Source organism: Nyctereutes procyonoides, unplaced genomic scaffold, assembly GCF_905146905.1.
Source record: "Nyctereutes procyonoides isolate TBG_1078 unplaced genomic scaffold, NYPRO_anot_genome, whole genome shotgun sequence".
Lineage (NCBI taxonomy): Eukaryota > Metazoa > Chordata > Mammalia > Carnivora > Canidae > Nyctereutes > Nyctereutes procyonoides.
Window position 1 is genome coordinate 28,946,384 of NW_026575047.1, and position 20,556 is coordinate 28,966,939.

The 20,556-nt window shown below is 44.3% G+C and overlaps 1 long non-coding RNA gene across 2 annotated transcripts; it reads right to left on the bottom strand.

Annotated features, from left to right (window-relative positions):
- Nucleotides 1-5,538: 5,538 nt before the first annotated feature.
- On the bottom strand, nt 5,539-17,231 carry LOC129510555 (uncharacterized). 2 transcript variants are annotated; one of them, XR_008664616.1, is made up of 2 exons: nt 16,981-17,231; nt 5,539-5,821 (listed from the first exon to the last, which is right to left on the bottom strand). It is a non-coding gene; the product is annotated as an uncharacterized LOC129510555 (long non-coding RNA). The 2 variants fall into 2 exon arrangements; XR_008664615.1 differs by lacking the exon at nt 16,981-17,231 and adding an exon at nt 14,595-15,569.
- Between the last annotated feature and the right edge of the window lie 3,325 nt (nt 17,232-20,556).

Genomic DNA, 20,556 nt, shown 5'->3' on the forward strand with positions numbered 1-20,556 from the left:
CAGAGTACTTTCTTTGTGCCAGGAGCACATTTCTCCATAATGATCCCAAGGAAATGCTGTGTACTACATCTCCTTTTTGGAGATTCCCAATGTAAACATTAGAGGCTTTGAGACCTTCCGCAAGGACTGCATAAATGACAGACAAAAGGAAGATAGATAGATAGATAGATAGATAGATAGATAGATAGATTGATGATAGATTTTCAATATTTTCCTTACTTGTGAAACCCTTTTTTTCATGGACATCTATTACCATTCTATTACCATTCTGAGACAATGATGTTTTAAGGAACATATTTCGGGCAACAGTACAGATTCACATCTAATATATTATAGCATACCCCACCTATAAATATAGCTCCCCACACATTTTTTAATTTGGGGGGAATTAATAGTCATTGAAGTTGATACTAGAGGATCTAGTTGATGTGACATTGAGTTCAAGGTGAAATATGAACTCTAGCATTAAGACCACTCTGTCTCCAAAATCCAGTGACCAGCCATGTTTGCCCATGCCCACAAAGTCCAGAATTGAGTGTGGAGTCACACAGAAATGACTAAACTCCTGGCTGGGCTGACCTACCTGAGGTCGTTGCATAACTTCTCTGGGTCTCAGGGTTTCTGGTGAGAGTTAACTGAGATGATACACAAGGCCAAAGTTTGCAAATGTTTTGCTCTCATGGTTGCCTCTGCCTGGGCCTAGCACAACCCATCCCTCAAGATCAAGCTGTGAAATCAGCCTTTCTCTTAACTAGAAGGAGGAAGGGTGGGGGTAAAAATTTTGGCCAGTGGGAGCTAAAGTTTTTTTCAAGTGTTGCATGCATGCACTAGCACATGCACAAGTGCGTGCACAGCATTTTTACACTCCACAAGCATGACACAAGAAGAAGTTACATAGCAAGAATGAAAACAAACCTAGATTAAATATCAGCATCCTGTTCTTTAGGTATCCCTCAGCCCCATGCCACTCCAACAAGGCCAACCATCGCCCTTGCCTCAGATTCTTCTCATGCTTTTATGTGGAACAAATCAGCTCTGCCCAGCCCTGACTCCCAGATTTAACTCCAGGTCTACCTGCCTTCTGAAGCCCTTTCTCCTGACATAGTTGTCCTCATTAACAGGCAATTAACACCCGCAAGTAGTAAGTTTTGCCCTACTTAACCCTTCAACTACACAAATCCCTAAGGAATTTGGGATTCACATCCATAAATGTCCTCTCAGGAGACAGCTGGGGTGTAAGACGGTATTTCCTCATTTTCAGTCATTCAAATAAGATCTTCATGGTTTGTACCATATATTCAGACCACGTCTACTATCTGACGGAATAAGGCCCCTCCAAATATGTTGACATCCTAATCTCCAGAACCTATGAATATGTCACCTTACATGGCAAAACGGATTTTGCAGGTGTGATTAAATTAAGGATCTCAAAATGGGGATATTGTCCTACGTTATCCAGGCAGGTCCCACATAACGGCAAAAGGGTGGAAAGAGGGTTGAAGTCAGAAGAAGGAGATGGGAAGCAAGGAAAAGGCCTCCAGGAAGGAAGGCACCTCTAGAATCTGGAAAAGGCGAGGAAACAAATCACACTCTTCATAAAACAAGTTCAAATGGATCACAGGCCTAAATGTAAAGTGTAAAACTATAGAATCACTAGCAGATAACATAAGACAATATTGGAGGACCTCGCACGTGGTGATGCCTTTTTGGATGCATCACCAAGGACAGGATCCATGCAAGTAATAATTGATAATTTGGACTCTAGAGCAGGTTTTTCCCTAGAGCCTCCAAAAGGAATGTAGCCCTGTTGACACCTTGACTTTAGGACCTCTGATCTCCAGAACTGTAAGACAATAAACTGTAAGACAAATTTAAACCACTACCTTTGTGGTAATTTGTTACAGCAATAGGAAACTAATATTTTATGTAATATTTTCTTTATGCATTTTTTAGAGCAGTTTTAAGTATACAACATAATTAAGAGGAAGATACAGAGATTTGCTATATACCCCCCTGCCCCCACACATGCATAACCTCCCCCATTATCAACATCACTCACCAGAATGGTACATTTCTCACCAAGGATGAGCCTCCAGTGACACATCATAATCACCCAAAGCCCATAGTTCAGCTTAGGGTTCACTCTTGCTGTTCTATTTTCTATGGGCTTGGACAAATGTATAATGACATGTATCCATGATTATATCATACAGAGTATTTTCACTGCCCTAAAAAATTCTCTGTGCTCTGCCTATTAGTCTCTTCCCTCCCCCTCCCACCAGCAATCACTGATCCTTGTACTGTCTCCGTAGTTTTGCCATTTTTAGAATGTCACATAGTTGGAATCATACGGTATGGAGCCCTCTAAGATTGAATTCTTTTACTTCATAGTACACTTTAAGTTTCCTCCATCTCTTTTTATGACTTGATAGCTCATTACTTTTTAATGCTGAATAGTATTCCACTATCTGGATGGACCACAGTTTATCCATTCCACTGCTAAAGGACATCCTGTTTACTTCCATGATTTGTCAATTATGAATAAAGCTGCTATGAACATCCAGGTGCAGGTTTTTGTGTAGACATAAGTTTCCAACTCCTTTGGGTAAATACCAAGATGTACAACTGCTGGATTGTATGGTAAGTGTATATTTAGTTTTGTTCAAAACTGTCAAATTGTCTTCCAAAGTGTCTCCACCATTTTGCATTCCTACTAGCAATAAAGGAGAGTTCCTGCTGCCTCCACCAGTATTTAGTGTTGTCAGGGCTCCAGGTTTTGGCCATTCTGAGGGGTATACAGTGGTATCTCATCATTGTTTTAGCTTGCAATTCCCTGATGGCATGTGATAGGGAGCATCTTTTCATATGCTTATTTTCCATTTGTATATATTCTTTGATGAAGTATCTGTTGAAACCTTTGGTCCATTTTTTGTTGTTTGTTGTTTGTTCTCTTATTGTTGAGTTTTAAGAGTTCTTTGTATATTTTGGATAAAAGTTCTTTATCAAATGTGTCTTTTGCCACTATTTTCTCCCATTCTGCAGCTTTTTTCCAAATCATTTGATATTGCTATTCCCAGCACAGAATTTTTTTAATTTTCATGAAGTCCTGGCTTATTAATTGTTTCTTTTAAGGATCATGCCTTTGGTGTTATATCTAAAAAGGCATGATCGTACCCAAGTTTTTCTACGTTTTCTCCTATGTTATGTTATGTTTTAAAATTTTAATAGTTTTTTTATTTTACACTTGGGTCTATGATCCATTTTGAGTTAATTTTTGTGAAGGATGGAAAGCCTATGTCTAAATCAGTTTTTTCACATTTGGATGTCCTGTTGTCCCAGCACCATTTGGTAAAAAGACTATCTTGGCTTCATTGTATTGCCTTTGCTCCTTTATCAAAGACCAGTTGACTGTATTTATTGGGTCTATTTTGGGCTCTCTATTCTGTTCTATTGGTCTATTTGTCTGTTCTCTCACCAATGCCACTCTGTCTTGATTATTCTAGCTTTATAGTAAGTCTTAAAGCCAGGTAGCATCAATCCTCCAACTTTGTTGTTCTCTTTCAATATTGTTGGCTATTCTGATTAATTCTTTATGTAATGTTTAAATCTATTTTTTACTTACTAATTTAGCCTCATTCTAACAATAGTATCCATGGAATCAATGGCTTTGAAGTGCTTATCAGGTATCTTCTAATACACAATAAAATAAACACATGATTATTAAGTGAAAAACACTCACCCATGTCCCATTTTACCCTCCATCTCCTTATACACCTACCCCAATGGAACAGCAATATACACTTTGGAAAACTGGTGGGAGGAAATACTCAAAACCCCCAAGATGAAAAACCAGGGTTCCACACTTGGCTCTTCCACTGATTGGCCATAGACTGGTCACTTCAGGTATAGTCTTTAGTCTTCCCTCTGTACAAGGGATTCAGTGGAACCTTAGTGTTTTGGATCCTAGCCCTGTGCTGGCCACTAGGAATATCCAGGATAGTCCTTGGCTGAGCAAGGGATCACAGACCACTTGAGTTAGTGAAATACTTCCATTCCATGACCCCTAACTCTACTCCTCTTCCCTGAGGCCTCCAGCCTCTGCTCAGAGTTAGAAAACTGACGTTTAGAGCAACAGCAGTTCCTGTCCCCCATCCCTCATCTTCATCTATGCACCAAGGATAGCTGGTTAGCATCTCCCCCATCCCCACGTTGGGCGCCTCGAATCACACTCACATAGAGATGGTGATAAATCAACCAATCCAGTGTGGTTTAATGGCAGGATCAGTGGAGTGGAAGTCCAAAATTTGGTTAAAATTATGGCTCTATGGCCTGCTAGTGGTATGCTCTTCACCTCTCTGAGACTCAAGTGCCTCATTTATAAATATGGAAAATCCTATGGACTTCAAAGTATCTGTGTGAAAATTCAACGGAATAGCATATGCTTGGTCTGCCAGCACTGAGCCTGACACCCACGGTATGTTCAGTAAATATTAGTTAGGGATGAATTGGAATCAATAACCATTTCCTATGTAGAGGTGATGAAACCTTTACAGGGACTCCTGACAAGCTCTTGTTGGGATGTGTGTGTGTGCGTGTGTGTGTGTGTGTACTATCATTTGTTTGTACGCGGACTGGGCTTTAAGATGTTGCAAGTGTGGTGATGTTTAGGAAGACTCCACCACTTTTTTAGCCCGACTCTCCACTTCAGTGAAGAGAGTAAACAAAAGGAGTGCAGGGGAGAAAGGGTGGGAGGGAAGGAGAGAGGAAGGCCGGGAGGGAGAAAAAAATCAGAAGGAACAGCAGCAAGCCTCCGGTGCTGGAGGTTACTTATCGATCTTAGAGCTACTCCAAGAGCTGAGCAGAGGCCCCAGGAGGAAAAGAAAATTGAACCAGTTTCCAGCGCCAGGTTTTCTTGCTTCTTCATCTATGGCCAACGCCTGCCCCCTTGTGGATGTTTTCCAAACCGCTTGTATTTTCTAAAAGGCAACGAAACCTGGAGAGGCTCACAAAGAGAAAAGGTTTGAAGGCCTTGGGAGGTTCTCCTTTGTCTGCAAGATAAAAACCGCTAGGACGAAGCTCCCGCATGATCCAGCCCCTGGCAAAGACAACCTCCTCTCCGCAGACTCCCTCGCTGGCCCTCTATGCTCCAAGAACAACAAGCTTCCCTAGCTTCCCGGTAATAGTGGTAAGAGGCCAATCTGGGAATCAGACCAGAGTTCAAATCCTCACTTCTTTTCTCCCTAGCTGTGTGTCTGGGCAAGTCACTTGACCTCTCTAAATGTGTTCTTCATCTGTAAAATCGGGGTAATAACATCTGCCTCCTAAAATTGCTCTAGAGTTAGATAAGCTAAAGCCTGGAAGGCATCTTACAATCATAATTCACCCCAATACCCTTTAGGTGCTATTTGTAAACTTATCATAGTATTCCTATCTCTGAGCCATTCATTGAACAAGCATTTATTATGAACTACATGAATGACAAAATAAGGCACAGTCTTTAAAGATCTTGTAGCTGGTAAAGAAAGAAATATAGACCGATAATTATCATACTTTTAATTTGGCAAAGGCAGTGGCAGAGTTAAAGATAGTTTGAGTTCCCCCCAAAAAACAAAGCTAAGATGAGGGATCATAGGCATTCATTTATTTTGGGAAGTGGTTCCTAGGGAACAGGGATGGAGGTCTGGGGGCTTGGGAAGAGAGAACCAAGCAGAAAAGAAAGCCAGTACACGGTGCTTTATCAAGCTGGATCATGTGGGGCCACTGGGGTGCACCCCCTGGGACTCTGGAAGGCGCCTCAAGGAATGTACCTCATGCTGAGTGCCTGAAGGACAGAAGAGAAGACATCAGTCTACCAGCTCCCGCACCACCACCACCACCCCCACCCGCACCCCCCACCCCACTCCCTGGCCCAGGCTCAAGAGTTACTCATTCCGTGTTCACTCCTGCCCTTCAGGGTTTGTGCCTATGCAAATACCTGGCACATTCCTGAAGGCATCTGGAACCTCCAGGTCAGGCAAGGCCAGGGCAGAAAGTGAAATAGGCAGCAAGATACGCTAGGGAAGCGCGAATCTTGAACCTGCTCAAAGCTGGTGGCCCCAGCAACAGTTGGAATAAAATACGGGCAGACAGGCTGCAAGCTGGGCATAAGAGGGGTCCAGTGAAGGCACAGAATATCACAGGAAGAGAAGAGGGCACATAGCACAGCACCAAGCCTTGCTGAAGGGGATTAGTGCTCTTATAGAAGAGACTCCAGAGAGCTCCCAGCCCCTCCCACCAGGGGGCGATACAATGAGAAGTCTGAAATTCAGAACTGGGCCCCTCCCCTGGCCATGCAGGTTCCCTGATCCTAGACTAACAGCCTCTAGAACTGTGAGCAATAAATTTCTGTTGTTTATAAGCCACCCAGGTTGTGGTATTTTATCATAGCAGCCCAAGCTGAGACAGGGATGGATGCTGACCTCTGATTTGCTACATTCAAGTCACCACAGGGACACCCAAGAGCAGAGGGCCAAGAGGTTCCTTGGAAGGGGAGTCTGGTTGGTGAAGCCTGATTGTTGGAGTATGGAGAGATAGAACAGGATGTCGAAAGGATATTATGTGTCAGAGTTTCTAGTGATGCCCACAGGCCAAGAACAGGATAGGTACCAAGTCCCCAGCAGAGTGTGAGATCATTTGTGCAGGGCCCATGAGGAAACTGAGAATCCATTACCAGGGTCCTTGAACACTCACCTCCAGCCTACAACAAAGGGATGAAAAGGGAGAGGCAAGGTCTTAGGGGAGCTTTGGAGAGCTATGGTATTTCTCCTTTCTTTCACTCACAGAGGCAAAGGCTCAAGTTTTTCAGCAGCCAGATGTGGGCCATGTGGGAAGGAGCCCATCTCAAACAATCTTGAAAGGTCCACTGCCCAAGAGAATGGCCTGGAAGAACAAAGTGACCAGCACAGAAGGAAAACCTGGAAACCTAGAGGCCCCACAGAAGGGGCAAAGGGTTATACCTGCTGGAGGAGAAAGCTATGTTCAGGGTTGCTGGTCAGAGGACCCCAGCAGGGATGCAACCAACAAAAGAAGCAGCATCTAAAATTCTGCCAATCCCAGACAGCACCTGTGGCTGAATAGATATCTGAGCCAGTCGAGTACGCCTTTCCTGTCCTGGACTCTTCCTGGAAGCAACTTCCCGGAAAGTGGATATACCAGCCCAATCAAGCCTTCAGATGAACATAACTCCAGGTGACATCTGACTGTAATCTTGTGGGAGACCCCAAGCCAGAGCCCCCAAATTAGCCACCCCCAAATTCCTGACCCACAGAGACTATGTAGGATAATAAGCACTGTTCTTTTAAGCCACTGAGTTGAGGGTGATTTGTTATAAAACAATAGACAATTAAGACATGACTCTATCCCACAACTACTGATGCAGAACTGGGGAAGGTTCTAGGAATCCATTTTTAATAAGCTCCCTACATGATCTCGTTTGCTGACGAACCAAAGTTGGAGAAAGAAGACAACCGAGCAGCATCTCTGGGAGCACTGATATTCATCCATGAATTTTACAGTCCTGAAGGTGAAACAGGCAAATAAGCACACCACATGCTGTCTTTCTTGTTTGGTTCTTGTTTTTATTGAGATGTAATTGACATATAACATTGTGTTACTTCAAAGTGGACATGTTGACCGGATACATTTACAGATTGCAATATGACTACAATCTTTGATAACACCTCTAATACATCACATAATTATCATTTTTGCGTGTGTAGTGAGAACATTGAAGATCTACTCTTAGCAACTTTGAAGTACATAATATAGCATTGTTGACTATAATCATTATTGCTGTGCATTAGATTCCAGAACTTATTCATCCAGTTGCAAGTTGTGTAATTGTAATCGTGGGATCTGCATTGGTGGATAGTTGTCTGGGGCATCAATTTGTAACAGTCACTGAAACGTTACCAGAATAGTTTGTACCTAAATAAGCTGACAGCACCGCCAAGTGGACATTTTTAGAACTCCGCTCCTCTGAGTTTTTCTCTGCACCTGCAGTCACAGGCAGCTAAAGCCCATCACCGTGGGCTGAAATGCTGATTCAGATTATGTTTGCCTCTCTGCTGTGTCGCAGCCTTTGACCACCTAAACCACAAGCCCTTTCAAGGCCCTCCCAAGAAATCTGATCTGGAAGATCAGATAGGGAAACCAGAATAAATACTACCAACAAGAATGATGTTGCCAAAGTATTTTCAAAATGTTGGGTTGGTTACTGCTCGCAGAAATAAATCAGTTTAAAAAAAAAAAGAAAGAAAGAGGGATTCCTGGGTGGCTCAGTGGTTGAGCATCTGCCTTTAGCCCAGGTCCTGAATACTGGGGTCCTGGGATTGAGTCTGCATCGGGCTCCCCGCAGGGAGCCTGTTTCTCCCTCTGCCTGTGTCTCTGCCTCTTTCTCTGGGTCTCTCATGAATAAATAAATAAAATCTTAAAAAATAAATAAAAGAAAGAAAAAAGCATTTGCCATGAAATTTTTATTAACCAAAAATCTGTTTCTCCACAACAGATACTTTTTCATATCCATTCAAAGAAGTATCAAACTATTAACTGTTGGTAGCCCACACATCCCAGTGAGGCTTGTTTGAGCTTCCTGGAAGTAGAAAAGAATGGCTACACCATTATAGGAGCAGGTGAAAGAAAGCATGTTAGGCTGGAGCATGAGTGAGGGATAAAAAGGATTCAGTATCAAGTTTACTGATTCTCATGTCCATACTGTTTCCTAAAAACCAGAGGCACAAAGACCACCCCTAAGTCTTGCCTCACATGATATGAAAGAGACCATGACAGAGCTGAGAGCCTGCAGCCCAGTCATCCTCTCTCGGCCCAAAAGCGCTTGCCTTCCTGTACCACTCTGGGTGCCATTTTGTCTCACTTTGGCACAAGACTAAGTTAGAGAATGGCAGGAAGAGCTTGGCAGGTAAGGATTCTGACACTAATTCCACGTGGGTGTTTTCCCCACACCGAGCAATTCTCCGACACCAGCTGGATGTCCTACAATTCAACTCATTCTGACATTATCTACCCAGAGATAGCACCACATCCCACAGGGTAAGGGCTCAGTCCCACAGCACTACCCATGACAATTGGTAATAACAAGCTCAAGTTGTCACCTATGCTTCTTGACCAACCAGCCCTAGATTGGAAGTTCCCAAGCCTCCCTCTTGAGGACTCAAAAGACAGAACTCAAAGACACATTTTACTTGCCAGATTACCGGTTTACTATAAAAGAATATAACTCAGGACCAGCAGAGGGCAAGATATAGGGGAAGGCGAGCTGAGCTTCCAGGTCCTCTTGGAGGGGAGGGCACCACCTTCCCCCCATCTCCACCTGTTCTCCAACCCAGAAGCTCTCCAAACCCCATCCTTTTGGGTTTTGTGGAGGTTTCACCATATAGATATGATTGATTAAATCATTGGTCACTTGCAGTTGATTCAACCTCCAGACCTTCTCCCTTCTCCAGAGCTTCAGCTGGAAGTGGTTGAAAGTTCCAACCCTCCAATCACTTGATTGGTTCTCTTGGCAACTGTGCTCAACCTCAGGTGTGGTCCAAAAGTCACTTCGTTAATGTAATAAAACACACCTGTCTTGCTCTTATCACCTCAAAAATTCCAAGGGTTTAGGAGCTCTGTGCCAGAAACCAGGACTAAGGCCAAATACGAATTTCTATTATAAATCACAATATCACAGCAGGGGATCAAAGCAGCCAGGCCATTACAGCAGACACCCACAGGGGTTCATGGCAACCTGTACACTCTAAGGAGGGCTGTGATTTCCTCCTCTGTTTCAGAGCACTCTGCATATGCAACAAATATACAGCCCTTCCTAGGTACCAGGCACCATGCTGTGTGCTGAGGATATGAAGGTGAGTTTAAAAAACAAGTGAGGCATCAGGGTGGCCTAGTCAGTTAAGCATCCGACTTGATTTTGGCTCAGGTCATGATCTCAGGGTTGTGGGATCGAGGGGAGAGGCTGCTTGAGATTTTGTCTCTCCCTCTGCCCCTCTCCCCTGCTCCCACGTGCTCTCTCTCCCTCTCATTCTTTCTAAAGTAAATAAATCTTAAAACAAAACAAAACAAAAACAGGCATACACTGCTGTTCTTGTCTCATGGAGCTTAAAGGCTGATGGGGGACAGACTAATCACCATCACACAAACAAGAGTAAACTACAATTCTGGAAGGGACTATGAAAAGTCCTAATGTGGAATTTGAGCCAGTAGGGGTGCTAGGAATAGCTTTCCCCTGGAAGTGATTCTGTGGAATGAGCATGAAATAACAGGGGAAGATTATTGCAAAGACTCTAAAGAGCAGGAAGCCCGGGGACCTGGGCATCTGTCTTGGGCTCAGGTCATGATCCCAGGTCCTGGGATGGAGCCCCCCACCAGGTCCCTGCTCAGAAGGGAGCCTACTTCTCCCTCCCTGCCTCTGCCTTCCCCTCGTGCTCTCACTCTGCTCTCTCTCAAATAAATAAAATCTTTAAAAAAAGAACAGGCAAACTTCCTAAACCACGTTTTTTCTTTAGCTAAGAATTAGCTAGAATTCAATGAAGAGCTTAAGATGAGCTTTCCCTTTTATATATATATAGAATTTAGCTCTATACCTTTTTGTAGGGCAACGAATGCCATATAAAATCTTATCACTGGGGCTCCTGGCTGGTTTAGTCGGTAGAGCCTATGACTCTTGATCTGGGGGGTCGTGAATTCAAGCCCCACATTGGGTGTAGAGCTTACTTAAAAAATATATATATATTATCACTTTCCAGGAAGCGAGGACCACAGAGACAAGGCAAAGAGAGAGAAGAAAAGGGGATGGGGAGAAAGCCAGAGATCATAGAGGACGGGAGGGGAGCACGTCATGCCCCATCCACTCCCTGACTTTTCCCATCACCCAAGCTTTGGATGAGCTTTTTGTTTACCTGGATCAGCAATTCATGGTGATCCTTGAGGTCAGTCACTTAACCTCCTGGAGGGACCCCCAGTCCAACCAATACCCCTGAGGGCAAAACTGAAAGGCTGATGGAGAGCTCAGAGTGTACAATCGTCCTCCCAAGCCCCAGTTCCATCACCCAGAGCTGTGGGCCAGACAAGTGGATGTCCCTCTCTTTGCCTCAGTTTTCTAATCTGTAAAATGGAAAAATAATCGTGACTAATAGGGTTATTCTGAGGCTGAAACAGATGAGGAACGGGCATGGTGCCTGGCATGTAGTAGGCACCATATATTGTCATCATCCCCGCAGATCCAGGAGTGAAGAGCCTGAGTCAGTCAAGGAACCAGCACGCACAGCCGCTATTATGTGTACTTAGCTAGATCACTCCCTAACTGAATAGTGTGGGATGTAGTGTTTACCCGGTAAACAGACTCTGCCTTTTGTTTGTTATCATGCAGGAGGCAAGATAGAGAGTAAATAAATGAGGACAAATTATTAACCAACTGATAACAAGAAGAAACAACCATCCTTCTCTGGCAGAGGCAGAGTACAGTGGTCAAGATTCAACTCATTTGTATAAACTTAAGTCATCACTCATGACCCAGAGACCCCTCATTATTGCTCCTTTTGGTGTATTTCCTCCCACTTTTCCCCACCTACTTGTATACAATATTTTACTGCATCTAAAACACTGTTGGTTTTAAGTGACACCATTACTTTATGGGCATTAAGAACACTACCAATTAAGCTATGACACATCATCAGTTGTAAGATGCTACTGGTTTCAACAACAGTGAAATATACAAATACACAGAGTGTCTTCACATTGACAAAATACGGCACAATGTGTTTAGCTGGAGTCACGTGGTATTATATAATAACATATATCATGCATCCTGCCTTTTGCTTGGTATTATACCATGAAAAATTTCTCACATCGGGATGCCTGAGTGGCTCAGCGGTTGAGCATCTGTCTTCAACCCAGGGCATGATCCTGGAGTCCCAGGATCGAGTCCCATATCAGGATCCCTGCATGGAGGCTGCTTCTCCCTCTGCCTGTGTCTCTGCCTCTCTCTCTGTGTGTCTCTCATGAATAAATAAAATCTTTTAAAAATTTTCTCATATCACTAAGCATTATTTGAAAACGTGATCTTTAATAAGAGCAATAATAATAAATTACATCTGTTATTAGCACAACTAAATGATGCTAAATCTCTGGCTTATTTGTGGGCTGGTATAGTAGGGTGGCTGAGAGCAGACTCTATAGACTGAATGCCTGTTCAAATCCTGGCTCTCACTGCCTCCTAAGTGACTTTGGGCAAGTAGTTCTCCTTCTGCCTCACACCTCTCACTGTAAAAGGGACATCAGAGTAGGAGTTTCTCATTAGAGCTGTAAAGATTGGTTAATGCTTATTAAGCAGTACCTACACAGTATAGAAAGCGCTCAATAAATGTTAGCAGTAGTGATTAACAACACTCTGCTGTTGGTCTCTTGAGTTGTTTCGAGGATTTCAGTAATTAATGATGCAGGAATTAACATGTTTGATATCATTTTTGTCCATGGATGGATGGATAGATAGATATGTAAAAATCCCATAATAATGGGAGTTCCCTAAAGAATAAAAGTTTATGTGCTAGCACTTTCTTTTGGGGTAGATGCAATCTCAGGAAGCAGGAACGAAGAGGAAAGACAGTGAGGCAGGAAAAGAAAAATCCCAGGCAGCACATTCCTGGACTGATCACAGCTTGGTAACAAGTGCAGCTGGCTGCTTGGTCTTGAGAGAGGTCTTCAGAGGGGCTGAATAAATTTTATTTTATTACATTTGTTTTTATTTAGGTTCTATTTACCAACATATAGTATAACACCCAGTGCTCATCCGGGGCTGAATAAATTATTGTATCTCAGAGAAGTCCTGCTGAGGGAGCAAGAGGCTCCCTCCAGGCTCCTCCCCCACCCCACAAAGGGATGGCAACTTGTCCCCTTTAGAGTGATCACCTGGCCCTTCCAGGTCACCACTGGGGAAGTCCAGCCCCTGTAGGTCCCACCAGCCAGTGTGCAAGATGGCATCTCTGGCAGGCAGTGCAGACAAAGGGTAGCAGCAGCAACAGCAGCAGGGGCTAGGCCCAGAACTAGAGGAACCACAAGTTATATAGGGCGGCTCTAGGCATAAAGCTGTGCAAGTGTATCTGGGGAGCGCATAAACCGACACACACACCGAGGGTTATTTTGAAAATCAAATGAGAACATACTCCAAGTTCCTGGCACCCAATAAACAATAAATGATAACTCTTTGTGTTCCTACTTCTCTCTCCAAAAGACTTTAAGTGCTTCTTAAGGCAGATCTCTCTTATTCACCTTTGTAATATGCACAGCATTTTGCAAATCAGAGTGGGTCAGTAAATATTTGCCAATTAAGTGCATGTTTTTAACCTGACCCTGAGAAGGTATTTAATAGCTGATTGAACTACTAAATGATGTAGCTCTTAAAAACTAACATGACTGTTTTCCATCATATTTCAACATAAATCAGAAACTAATTTATTTAACTAAAACTTTCTTTTTTTAAGATTTTATTTATTTGAGAGAAAGAGAAAGAGCACATGAGCAGGGGGAGGAGTGGAGGGAGAAGGAGAAGCAGGCTCCCCACTCAGCAGGGAGCCTAATGAAGGACTCAATCCTAGAACCCCAGGATCACGACCTGAGTCGAAGGCAGACGCCCAACCAACTGAGCTACCCAGGTGCCCCTTAACTAATATTTCCTGAGCACTTTGCTCAGTCCCTTTGCATGTATTAATCTGCTTACTCCTTGGAGACTGTTGCCATTATGCTCCCATTTCTGATTCAGTTTAGACACTGAGAGAGATTAAAGGATATGCTCAAGGTTTCTACAGCAAGTAAAAGGAAGCACCCTGTTCAAATGCAGGCATTCTGACTCCAGAGTCCTTATACTTAATCATTAACTCTCTACAGCTTCTGGGCATAGGTCACATTCTGGCTGTAAGTTCCCAAGAAAAGCCACATCTATGTAATGAACAGACTGCAAGGGGCTCCTTCCCAGTGCTCAGCAGCCCTGTGACATGCAGCTCTGACTACTACCAGAAGCTGTGTACACCTTGGGAATGTATTGGCTGACCTCCAAACTGCTGAGAACCCATCTGGAGGGAGGAGAAGCTTCAGTCAGGAGCATGGCAGGAAATGAGCACTGGGGACAAGCACTTTTCAGCAAACTCAGGTTAAGGAAACCTGAAAATTCAAGAAGCCAGGCTGCAAATTTTATATATCAGATCAGCCCCCTGGGAAAAGATGTCAGCAACAGAGTCTATGTCTGAGGACAAAGCAGACCTCAAAGCCTGCTAGATTTTTCTAGATTCTGATCAGGAACAAAGTTTAGAAGACTCCAACAAAGTATGTACATTGAGTCAAAGCTGTCTGCACCCCAACTCCTTTCCTCCCCTGCTCTCTTGCCCCCGCTGCTCTCCTGAAACTGGCCAGCAGCATTTTGGGTGGCCGCCAGCAACAAAGTCCTTCATCTTACCTGCCTTCTCAACAGTGCTTGACAGCACTATCCTTCTCAATATGCTTTCTTCACTTTATTCCTAGGGATACCACATTCTTAGTTTTCCTCCTACCTTGTCGGTTGTTCCTTCTCAGTGTCCCTGGTTGAGTTCCTCTTCTTCTCAACCTCTCAGTTTTAGAGCGATCGGTCCTTGGTCTTCACTACTCTGCACGCACTTAATGGATTGCTAGTGTCATAGTTTGGGCTGCTGTATCAAACCAGCACGAACTGACTGGCTTATAAACAACAGCAATGCATTTCTCACAGTTGTGGAGGTTGGAAGTCTGAGATTGGGGTGCCAGTATGCTCAGGTTTTGGTGAGAGCCCACTTTTGAGGGCAGAACCTTGACTTCTGCACTCAGAATGCTTTTATCCTCACATCTCCAGCAAGCAGAACAGAAAAGCAAGCTCTTTCATGACTCTAAGGGCACTAATTGTGCAAGCCCTACTCTCTGATGACCTCATCTCATCCTAATTATCTCCCAAAGGCCCTACTTCCTAACATCATCACATTGTGAGGGGGAAAGGGAGGAGAGGTAGGCAGGGGTAAGTCTCAAAATACGAATTTGGGGGGAGACACAAATATCTAGTCCATAGCAGCCAGTTACCGGTGTATTGCCTCTGTTCCAAAGTCACATTTCATTGCCTACTCTGCTCTAATGGAGATGAGCCTTGGAAGCATTACTCCTGCACAGTTGACATGATGTGAAGTTTGCCAATAGAGAGTGCTAGAGGGACCCTGCAAGAGGAAGCAGCTTCTCTTCCCGGTTTTGGCTCATTTCTGTATTGCTCCTGCCTCATGACTACCTTGCACATGCAAGGGACATCCAGCCACACTCTCATGGATGGCTTCCCGTTGAGTTTCAGCAACTCCCAAAGAGCAGAACCCCCAGTGAATTTCAAAGCTATCCCAGTGGGAGTGCTTCCCAGCTTCAGTCTACCTGTACCTTGGCAGGACCTTTCCTGCTTCCCCAGTGATCATAGACCAGCACTGGCCAGGAAACCCAGCAAACTTCTGTGCCATCCAATGGGCCTCAACCAAACCTTCTCCAAAGAGGTCTAGATGTCAGCCTTGGGGAGGGGTCTGCCTTCCAAATTTGTCCTTCTTTGAGTACTCCTCCCCTAGTGCAAGTTTCGGAAGTTCTCTTTAGCCCTTAATACTTAATCCTTTGCTATTCAATCATTCTTTACCTTAAACTTGCCCTCTTCACATCGTTGTGTGGTTCTTAGCTCCTAGATCATGACCGACATATTCCCTGGGGGATCTTATCCATCTAATCTCATAGCATCAAATGCCAACTCTATCCCCACAACCTCCAGATCTCTCTCTCTCTCTCTTAAACTCCAGACTCAAGATACATCTACCCACCAATACGTGCACCGGGATATTCATAGAGCAAATCTGTTTGTCCAAACTACACTCCCAATACCCACAGCACAGCTTGCCCTATCCGCAGCCTCCTCCCCCACATTTATAAACAACTCGATATCCTCTTCTGCTCACCGTCAAAGACCTTGGGAGTCATCACTGACTCTTCTCTCTTTCTCTCTCACCCTCACATTAAATCTTTAAAATACATGCTATTATGTAACTGTCTTCTCACCACGTCCATCACTCCCCCCCCCCCCCAGCTGCTATATCATCTCTTGCCTGGATTGTTGCAATTAGCTTCAAGATTATCAACACAGGGAATCCCTGGGTGGCGCAGCGGTTTGGCGCCTGCCTTTGGCCCAGGGCGCGATCCTGGAGACCCGGGATCAAATCCCACGTCGGGCTCCCGGCGCATGGAGCCTGCTTCTCCCTCTGCCTGTCTCTCTGCCTCTCTCTCTCTCTCTCCCTCCCTGTGTGACTATCATAAATAAATAAAAATTTAAAAAAAAAAAAAAGATTATCAACACAACAGTCAAGGCAATCTTTTAAAATGTACCTTGTCACTCCTTCGCTCAAAGTCAAAGCCGTGGCTGCCAAAAGTCCAAGCCAAAGTCCTTAAAATAGACCACTCTACCTTTGCCAGTTTCAAACTGTCCACCAAGGCACCCCAGGACAGCACCGTATATTCACGGGGGCACAGAGGATGGCTTCCATTTCTGAGCTTAACACAGCAACATCTGTCAGACTTGACTATTGAATTGTTAGAATCTAACAACTCATAAGACCTTGTTCAGTATTTCCTTTGATGTAAGGCATCATGAAAAATTACTAAGACAAAAAGGGCACCATAAACCGAGATTTGGGAACCTGGGCCCCACATGGTCATGTCTCTGATCTCATCTATGGCTGCCCCTCACTCTCCCCACCACTCCACTCCGCCACCAAAGAGTGGCTAGCTTCTGCACCTCCTTTAAGATTTGCTTAAATGTCACCTCCTAACATGAGGTCCTCGCTCACTCTCTGCCTTACTCAACTCTGGCTGCTGTAACAAAATACCACTGACCAGGTGGCCCAAACGACAGCTTACTTTCAGAAGGCTTGAAGTCCAAGATCAAGATGCCAGCAGATTAGGATTCTACTTCAGGACTCTTTCTAGCTCGCAGACAGCCACCTTCTTGCTGTGTCGACTGTAGGGGCACAAGGCAGATTGCCCCAAGTCTGTGCTTTGGCATAAAGATTATTTTGAGTTACAAGTAATCAAAACCCAGCAGATTCAGGAAAAGCTCTGCCTCCCCTACAACTGTCTAAATTTACATTGGAAATTTAGCCTATAACCGAGATTCCCCTCTACCTAAGGTACTTATCTGCATAATAGGGCAACCTTGTTTTTCCAAAGATCTCCCCCCACCTCTCTGCCAATTAGCTTCTGCCCTCTGTACCCTCAGGCCCCACCCCTCCCCTAAGCTCAGGTAAGTTTCCTGCTGTCTCATTGCCTTTGGAATGTGCTGCCTGTGTAGATTCTCTGATTTACGCCCTTAAATTTGATTTTCTCTTCTTAATCTGTCTCATGTCAATTTGATTGTGTCTTATGGCAAGTCTTCTTCCCAAATGCTTAACATGGCCTTTCTTCAAGAGAAAGAGCTCTCTAGTGTCTCTTCCCCTAAGGACACTGATCATATGGGATCTGGGCACACACCCCCTGCTTTGTTATCTCATTTAACCTGAATTACGTCTTTAGAGGCCATCTCCAATTACAGCCACATTGAGGGGTTAGGGCTCCAACACAGGAATTTTGTGGGGGACACACATCCAGTCCATAACAACCACCCTACCTGAAACTGTAAGCCCCTCCCTCCCCAACATTCCTTTACCATCTAACCTTGCTCTTTTTTTTAGCAGGCTCTACCTTTTTCACATGCTCTAAACATATTCAAGTTCTAGTACACTGTTTAATGTATAGAATGAAACAATGTGGGCAGAGGTCTTTGTCTACTTAGTTCCTGTGTGTCACAGATCAGAGCCTACTACATAGTAGGCACTCAAAAATTACTTGTTTAGGGACACCTGGGTGGCTCAGTGGTTGAGCGTCTGCCTTTGGCTCAGGTCATGATGCTGGGGTTCTGGAATCGAGTCCCCTCCCCTATGTGTGCATGTGCATTTGTATGGGTCATATCTGGAAAGATATATCAAGTTATTTTTGTTAATGTTTAAAAAGATTTATTTATTTTAGAGCTACAGAAGGGCAGAGGTAGAGGGAGAGAGGAACCAGACTCCCCCATTGAGCATGGAGCCTTGACATGGGGCTTGATCCCACAACCCAAGCAGAAACCAAGAGTCAGGTGCCCAACTAACTGAGCCACCCAGGCGGCCCTATCAAATTGTTATAAAGGGCTTTTTCTGGAGCATTAGGAGAATTAATTCTTGGTAGTTTAAACATTTCTGAACACTTTGTTTTCCTAACCATTAAGTATGTATAATAAAAAAAAAAAATTTCCCTCCCCTACAGGGAGCCTGCTTCTTCCTGTCTGTCTCTGCCTCTCATGAATAAATAAGTAAGATCTTTAAAAAAAAAATACTTGAATGAGTAGCTAATGCATGAGAGAACACATCCCCTCTTCCTCACCCCCTTGCTCCTTTTATCCTCTTTGCACATCACTAAGGAAAGCAAAAGAAACATGCTAAATAATCAATCATAAGGTCTAGTTGCCAAGTGGAATGAAATTAGCTCTCCTAAAACTAACTATACCACTAGAAAGCCACTTAACTTACAGGACTGTTTCTTCACCTGAAGAACGGAAATCATCTGTCTTAAGTATCACCAGAACAGACATGCAATGCCGTATGGTATGTGTGCTGTCAACAGCCACACTTGTGAGGCAGTTCCAGCTCTACTGCTCTCTGCCTGGGTGTCCTCGTTCAGGCACCACAACAAAACACCAAAGACTGGGTGACTTGTAAGCTGAAATTTATTGCTCACAGTTCTGGAGGCTGGAAGTCTGAGATCAGGGTGCCAACATGGTTAGGGGTAAGGGCCCTCTTCCAGGTCACAGACTTGGATCTCAGTGCTGGAGGGGCTAGGGAGCTCACAGGAGCCACTTTTATAAGGGCACTAAGCTAATCTTATACATAAGGGTCACTGCATACCCCCCACCCCCCACCCCCCGCCAAAGGTCCACCTCCTAATACTATCACATTGGGCTTTGGGATTTCAACATATAAATTTGGAAGTCAGATGGGAAGGACACATCCAGACCATAACACTGGGTGACTTTAAACAAATCAGTTCTACCTTCCTAAGACCCCACTTTCCTGTAAAACTTGGATAATATCCCTTTGACAGTGTCAAGGAACCAGAGTCTCCTGCCCCACCCACCCCCCGCCTTCAAAGGTCCTTCAAGGTGGACTAAGAAGCAAATTGACATGAGACACATGAAAACTACCAAATGTAATAATATACGTGTGGGGAATCCACAAAGACATGGAAATTCCAAAGACAGGCAAAATGAGGTACGTAGGTCATCCCGAACTATTACCCTCCCGAAGGCAGGGGTCCGGGTCTTCGAAGGGAAGGTGCGTCATTCACAGGCAGTAGAAGAGCAGATGTTTGGTAATTAGCTGTTTGTCCTGTCCTATAGACGGGTCACTCAGATAAAGTTCATCTCTGCTAATCACCCTAATTCTGGGAAAGACCCCCAATGTAGATTTTCCTACATAATTGAGGGAGGGGCATGTTTCTTTTGAGCTCTTCACTGCCTTCAGCTCACAGTATTCATCATGCTGAAGTGGCCCATCTCGGGATGGCCTGCCCTTGGCCCCTACAAAGTAGAACGTAAGGATCAGGAAAGTCTCCTCAGTGAAACGCAGAATTGCCAAATGACCAAGCAATCCCGAGCAATCCCACTCTATCCGCAAGAACCGGAAACCAGTACCACCTGAATGCTCACAGCCGCACTATTCAAGGCAGAACCCATCTATAGATCTACCAACGCACCAGTGGATGAGCTACTTGTCATAGACGCAAACAATGGAATACTGTTTGGCCACAAGAGAGAACAAAGTCCCGATGATACTGGAGAGCTTGGTTCTTGTCTCGAAGACAAGAGTGAACAAAGCGATAGAAGTTTATTAAGCAGAGATACAGAGAAAGCTCTCAGAAGTGAGAGGGACCCAACAGGGTTGCCATGGAGAGCTTTTTGGCTGACCCTTTATTGAGAGCCTAGGGAGCCCATGGCCTTAAGATTCTTGCGCAGTCTTGGTTTGAGCAGGGACTATTGATAACACCTTAATGACTTATTTCTTTGTGGTCTGGGGAGTTTCTCTGATTACTTAGTAACCATCAAAGGGAGATATTCCCTAACATTTTGGAGCTAGGGAGCCAGGTTTATTATTTTCCTGTTTTTCCTGTCTAATGTATTTTCTTGGGATGGGTAGGCCTGACTCGGCCTTTCGGTGTCTTTGGGGTTTATGGGAGCCCAAAAATTTCTGGGAGCCGGACTCTGGGCCTTTCCCTTATCTTTCCCTGCCTAGCCCCATCTGCCCCTAACTCATTCCTACATCACTGACATCGGCTACATGTCTGAGCCTGGAAAACACGCTGAGTGAGAGAAGTCACGCACCAAAATCTGCAGGTTGCCAGATTCCATTTACATGATATATTCAGAAT